The sequence below is a fragment of the Oryx dammah genome, unplaced genomic scaffold, assembly GCF_014754425.2.
Source record: "Oryx dammah isolate SB20612 unplaced genomic scaffold, SCBI_Odam_1.1 HiC_scaffold_17, whole genome shotgun sequence".
NCBI lineage: Eukaryota > Metazoa > Chordata > Mammalia > Artiodactyla > Bovidae > Oryx > Oryx dammah.
In genome coordinates this window covers 51,980,101-51,986,381 of record NW_024070201.1, presented here as the reverse complement: position 1 = coordinate 51,986,381, position 6,281 = coordinate 51,980,101, and the positions used below count along the sequence as shown (strand labels likewise).

General features: G+C 43.8%; 1 protein-coding gene across 3 annotated transcripts in view; it reads left to right on the top strand.

Annotated features, from left to right (window-relative positions):
- Nucleotides 1-6,281, top strand: part of XRRA1 (X-ray radiation resistance associated 1) — a 74,083-nt gene that overhangs the window by 233 nt on the left and 67,569 nt on the right. The gene's annotated exons all lie outside the window — the stretch shown is intronic.

Sequence of the window (6,281 nt, the reverse complement as noted above, 5' to 3'; positions counted from 1 at the left end):
TATTTTCGTGATAAAGAGAACTCACAGTCACTGAGTGCGTGTTGCCTACCAGGCGCTGTCTTAAGTACCTATATATCCATCCCCTTTTAGTCCCCTGACGAAACAGTTAGATGAGGAAACTTAGGAAATTAACCAAAGCCAGATAGCATGTATCAGAACCTAGTTTAGCAGCCAGGTGTTTGTGTCATCGAACCCGTGCCATGCTCCCTTTGTTACCACCAGGGGTCCTTGGACTCTTTAATCAATAGAAATTGATAAGAGACCAGGCAACGAATTCAGGCAAGATTTTATTGGGACTCCACTTGCATCAGGCTTCCCTGATAGCTCAGTTGGTAAAGAATCCGCCTGAGTTGCAGGAGACCCCTGTTCGATTCCTGGGTTGGGAATATCCCCTGGAGAAGGGAAAGGCTACCCACTCCAGTATTCTGGCCTGGAGAATTCCACAGACTGTGTAGGCCATGGGGTCGCAAAGAGTCAGACACAACTGAGCGACTTTCACTTTCCTCTTGCAGCAGCAGAGAGCAAAGCAAGAGACAGGTGGGGGGGGGGGCGGGGTAGGGGTGGCGAGTGAGCTGGTCCCTTAAATAGGGTGAGGGTAGGGAACCAAATGGATGAGGTGGGTGAGTGGCTTCCTGTGGTCTGCCCACACCCTTTGTGGTGCTGTGTGCAGGGATCATGCACAGTATCCTACTTTTGCTCCTGGCACCTCAGAAGTGGCAGTTGGATTTTGGCCTTTTTATGTGTTATTGTTCATAATTTGGGCTTGCCTGGTGGCTCAGAGGTTAAAGCGTCTGCCTGGAATGCAGGAGACCCGGGTTTGATCCCTGCATCGGGAAGATCCCCTGGAGAAGGAAATGGCAACCCACTCCAGTACTCTTGCCTGGAGAAGCCCATGGAGGGAGGAGCCTGGTGGGCTACAGTCCATGGGGTGGCAAAGAGTCAGACACGACTGATCGACTTCACTTTCACTGGCCCCACCTGTGCATGCATGCAGTTATTTTTAGTCCCTTTTAGTTTATTTGTATTAATATTTTTTTGCTGTACAAAGAGGTGTTTGTCCAGGTACTAGGTCCGTCTAGTCAAGGCTATGGTTTTTCCAGTGGTCATACATGGATGTGAGAGTTGGACTGTGAAGAAAGCTGAGCGCTGAAGAATTGATGCTTTTGAACTGTGGTGTTGGAGAAGACTCTTGAGAGTCCCTTGGACTGCAAGGAGATCCAACCAATCCATTCTGAAGGAGATTAGCCCTGGGATTTCTTTGGAAGGAATGACGCTAAAGCTGAAACTCCAGTACATTGGCCACCTCATGCGAAGAGTTGACTCATTGGAAAAGACTCTGATGCTGGGAGAGATTGGGGGCAGGAGGAGAAGGAGATGACAGAGGATGAGATGGCTGGATGGCATCACTGACTCAATGGACATGAGTCTGAGTGAACTCCGCGAGTTGGTGATATACAGGGAGGCCTGGCGTGCTGCAATTCATGGGGTCGCAAAGAGTTGGACATGACTGAGCAACTGAACTGAACTGAACTGAATGTAGATGAGAAACATTAGTCTGTGTGTGTGTGTGTATTTTGGAGCTGGGAGACACTACCATCAGATTGAGATTAGTTGCTTCACATTTGAGATAGAGACCAGAGGTGGCTGAAACTAACTAGGTAGGCAGCCTCTAAATCTGGAACTTGGTCTTTCTTTTTTCCATCGCACAGGTAAATGCCGTACTTTTCTTAGGGATTACTTCCTAGACAGTGTATCATGGGGGTTATGTGCCCTTCCTAACACATTAGTCATAAATCCACACCTTCTCACCTGGTATTCCTCATAGGAAACTGTAGTTTCCAGGATACTTAGTGAATATCTTTTCCCAGATTGTGTCTTTAAGTTTTGTCTTTGCTGCTTTTGTTATGCATAAGTTTATTTTGTGTAAATGGTGGTATAAATGACCCTTTCCTTTCTAATTTGTGATTTGCACTTCCTATTTAAGCTCTCTGCTGCTAAGTCTGCTAAGTCACTTCAGTCGTGTCCGACTCTGTGCAACCCCAGAGACGGTAGCCCACCAGGCTCCGCCGTCCCTGGAATTCTCCAGGCAAGAACACTGGAGTGGGTTGCCATTTCCTTCTCCAATGCATGAAAGTGAAAAGTGAAAGTGAAGTTGCTCAGTTGTGTCCGACTCTTCGCAACCCCCTGGACTGCAGCCTACCAGGTTCCTCCATCCATGGGATTTCCCAGGCAAGAGTACTGGAGTGGGGTGCCATTGCCTTCTCCATTTAAGCTCTCTAGCCCGAGAGAAAACAAACCAATTTGATCACATGGACCACAGCCTTGTGTAACTCAATGAAACTATGAGCCATGCCGTGTTGTGCCACCAAGACGGACGGGTCATGGTGGAGAGTTCTAACAAAATGTGATCCATTAGAGAAGGGAATGGCAAACCACTTCAGTATTCTTGCCCCATGAACAAAATGAAAAGGCAAAAAGATGATACTGAAAGATGAACTCCACAGGTAGGTAGATACCCAATATGTTACTGGAGATCAGTGGAGAAATAACTCCACAAAGGATGAAGAGATGGAGCCAAAGCAAAAATAAGATTCAGTTGTGGATGTGACTGGCGGTGGAATTAAAGTCCGATGCTGTAAAGAACAATATTCCATAGGAACCTGGAATGTTAGGTCCATGAATCAAGGCAAATTGGAAGTGGTCAAACAGGAGATGGCAAGAGTAAGCACTGACATTTTAGGAATCAGCGAACTAAAGTGGACTAGAATGGGTGAATTTAACTCAGATGACGATTATATCTACTTCTGTGGGCAGGAATTCTTTACAGGAAATGTAGTAGCCATTATAGTCAACAAAAGAGTCCAAAATGCAGTACTTGGATGCAGTCTCAAAAATGACAGAATGATCTCCGTTCATTTCCAAGGCAAACCATTCAGTATCACAGTGTTCCAAGCCTATGCCCTGACGAGTAATGCTGGAGAAGCTGAAGTTAAATGGTTCTTCTAAAGACCTATAAAACCTAGAACTAACACCCCCAAAAGATGTCCTTTTCATTATAGGGGACTGGATGCAAAAGTAGGAAGTCAAGAAATACTTGGAGTAACAGGCAAATTTGGCCTTGGAGTACAGAATGAAGTAGGGCAAAGGCTAATAGATTTTTGCCAAGAAAATGCACTGGTCATAGCAAACACCCTCTTCCAACAACACAAGTGATGACTACACATGGACATCACCAGATAGTCAATACCGAAATCAAATTGATTATATTCTTTGCCACCAAAGATGGAGAAGCTCTATACAATCAGCAAAAACAAGACTGGAAGCTGCTGTGGCTCAGATCATGAACTCCTTATTGCCAAATTCAGACTTAAATTGAAGAAAGGAGGAAAAACCACTAGACCATTCCATTATGACCTAAATCAAATCCCTTATGATTATACAGTGGAAATGACAAATAGATTCAAGGGATTAGATCTGATAGAGTGCCTGAAGAACTATGGACAGAAGTTCGTGACATTGTACAGAAGGCAATGATCAAGACCATCTCCAAGAAAAAGAAATGCAAAAAGGTAGAATGGTTGTCTGAGGAGGCCTTACAAATAGCTGAGAAAGGAGAAGTGAAAGGCAAAGGAGAAAAGGAAAGATATACCCATCTGAATGCAGAGTTCCAAAGAATAGCAAGGAGAGATAAGAAAGCCTTCCTCAGTGATCAATGCAAAGAAATAGAGGAATATCATAGAATGTGAAAGACAACAGATCTCTTCAGGAAAATTAGAGATACCAAGGAATATTTCATGCAAAGATGGGCTTGATAAAGGACAGAAATGGTATGGACCTAACAAGATATTAAGAGGTGGCAAGAATACACAGAAGAACTGTACAAAGAAGATCTTCACAACCCAGATAACCACGTTAGTGTCCTCACTCACCTAGAACCAGAAATGCTGAAATGCGAAGTCAAATGGGTCTTGGGAAGCATCACTACGAACAAGCTAGTGGAGGTGATGGAATTCCAGCTGAGGTATTTCAAATCCTAAAAGATGATGCTGTGAAAGTGCTGTGCTCAATATGCCAGCAAACTTGGAAAACTCAGCAGTACCGTAGGACTGGAAAAGGTCAGGTTTCATTCCAATCCCAAAGAATGGCAATGCCAAAGAATGCTCAAATCAAATTGCCAACATCTGCTGGATCATGGAAAAAGCAAGAGAGTTCCAGAAAAACATCTATTCCTGCTTTATTGACTATGCCAAAGCCTTTGACTGTGTGGATCACAAGAAACTGTGGAAAATTCTGAAAGAGATGGGAATACCAGACACCTGACCTGCCTCTTGAGAAACCTGTATGCAGCTCAGGAAGCAACAGTTAGAACTGGACACGGAACAATAGACTGGTTCCAAATAGGAAAAGGAGTACGTCAAGGCTGTATATTGTCACCCTGCTTATTTAACTTCTATGCAGAGTACATCATGAGAAACGCTGGACTGGAAGAAACACAAGCTGGAATCAAGATTGCTGGGAGAAATATCAATAACCTCAGATATGCAGATGACACCACCCTTATGGCAGAAAGTGAAGAGGAACTAAAAAGCCTCTTGATGAAAGTAAAAGAGGAGAGTGAAAAAGTTGGCTTAAAGCTCAACATTCAGAAAATGAAGATCATGGCATCCGGTCCCATCACTTCATGGGAAATAGATGAGGAAACAGTGGAAACAGTGTCAGACTTTATTTTTTTGGCTCCAAAATCACTGCAGATGGTGACTGCAGCCATGAAATTAAAAGACGCTTACTCCTTGGAAGGAAAGTTATGACCAACCTAGATAGTATATTCAAAAGCAGAGACATTACTTTGCCGACTAAGGTCCATCTAGTCAAGGCTATGGTTTTTCCTGTGGTTATGTATGGATGTGAGAGTTGGACTGTGAAGAAAGCTGAGTGCCGAAGAATTGATGCTTTTGAACTGTGGTGTTGGAGAAGACTCTTTAGAGTCCCTTGGACTGCAAGGAGATCCAACCAGTCCATTCTGAAGGAGATCGACCCTGGGATTTCTTTGGAAGGAATGATGCTAAAGCTGAAACTCCAGTACTTTGGCCACTTCATGTGAAGAGTTGACTCATTGGAAAAGACTCTGATGCTGGGAGGGATTGGGGGCAGGAGGAGAAGGGGATGACCGAGGATGAGATGGCTGGATGGCATCACTGACTCGATGGAGGTGAGTCTGAGTGAACTCCGGGAGATGGTGATGGACAGGGAGGCCTGGCGTGCTGTGATTCATGGGGTCGCAAAGAGTCGGACACAACTGAGTGACTGAACTGAACTGAACCACACAGTTGCACTCATCTCACACGCTAGTAAAGTAATGCTCAAAATTCTCCAAGCCAGGCTTCAACAGTACATGAACCATGAACTTCCATATGTTCAAGCTGGATCTAGAAAAAGAAGAAGAACCAGAGATCAAATTGCCAAAATCCATTGGATCGTCAAAAAAGCAAGAGAATTCCAGTAAAACATCTACTTCTGCTTTATTGACTATGCCAAAGTCTTTGACTGTGTGGACCACAACAAATTGTGGGAAATTCTTCAGGAGATGGGAATACCAGACCACCTTACCTGCCTCCTGAGAAATGTGTATGCAAGTGAAGAAGCAACAGTTAAAACTGGACATGGAACAACAGACTGGTTCCAAATAGGAAAAGGAGTACATCAAAGCTGTATATTGTCACTGTGCTTATTTAACTTATATGCAGAGTACATCATGAGAAATGCTGGACTGGATGAAGCACAAGCTGGAATCAAGATTGCCAGGAGAAATATCAATAACCTCAGATATGCAGATGACACCACCTGTATTTATGGCAGAAAGTGAAGAAGAACTAAAGAGCCTCTTGATGAAAGTGAAAGAGGAGTTGGCTTAATGCTCAACATTCAGAAAACTAAGATCATGGCCTCTGGTCCCATCACTTCATGGCAAATAGATGGAGAAACAATGGAAACAGTGAGAGATTTTATTTTGCGGGGCTCCAAAATCACTGCAAATGGTGACTGCAGCCATGAAATTAAAAGATGCTTGCTCTTTGGAAGAAATGTTATGACCAACCTAGACAGCATATTAAAAAGCAGAGACATCACTTTGCCAACAAAGGTCTGTCTAGTCAAAGCTATGATTTTTCCAGTAGTCATGTATGGATGTGAGAGTTGGACTATAAAGAAAGCTGAGCGCCAAAGAATTGATGCTTTTGAACTGTGGTGTTGGAGAAGACTCTTTAGAGTCCCTTGAATTGCAA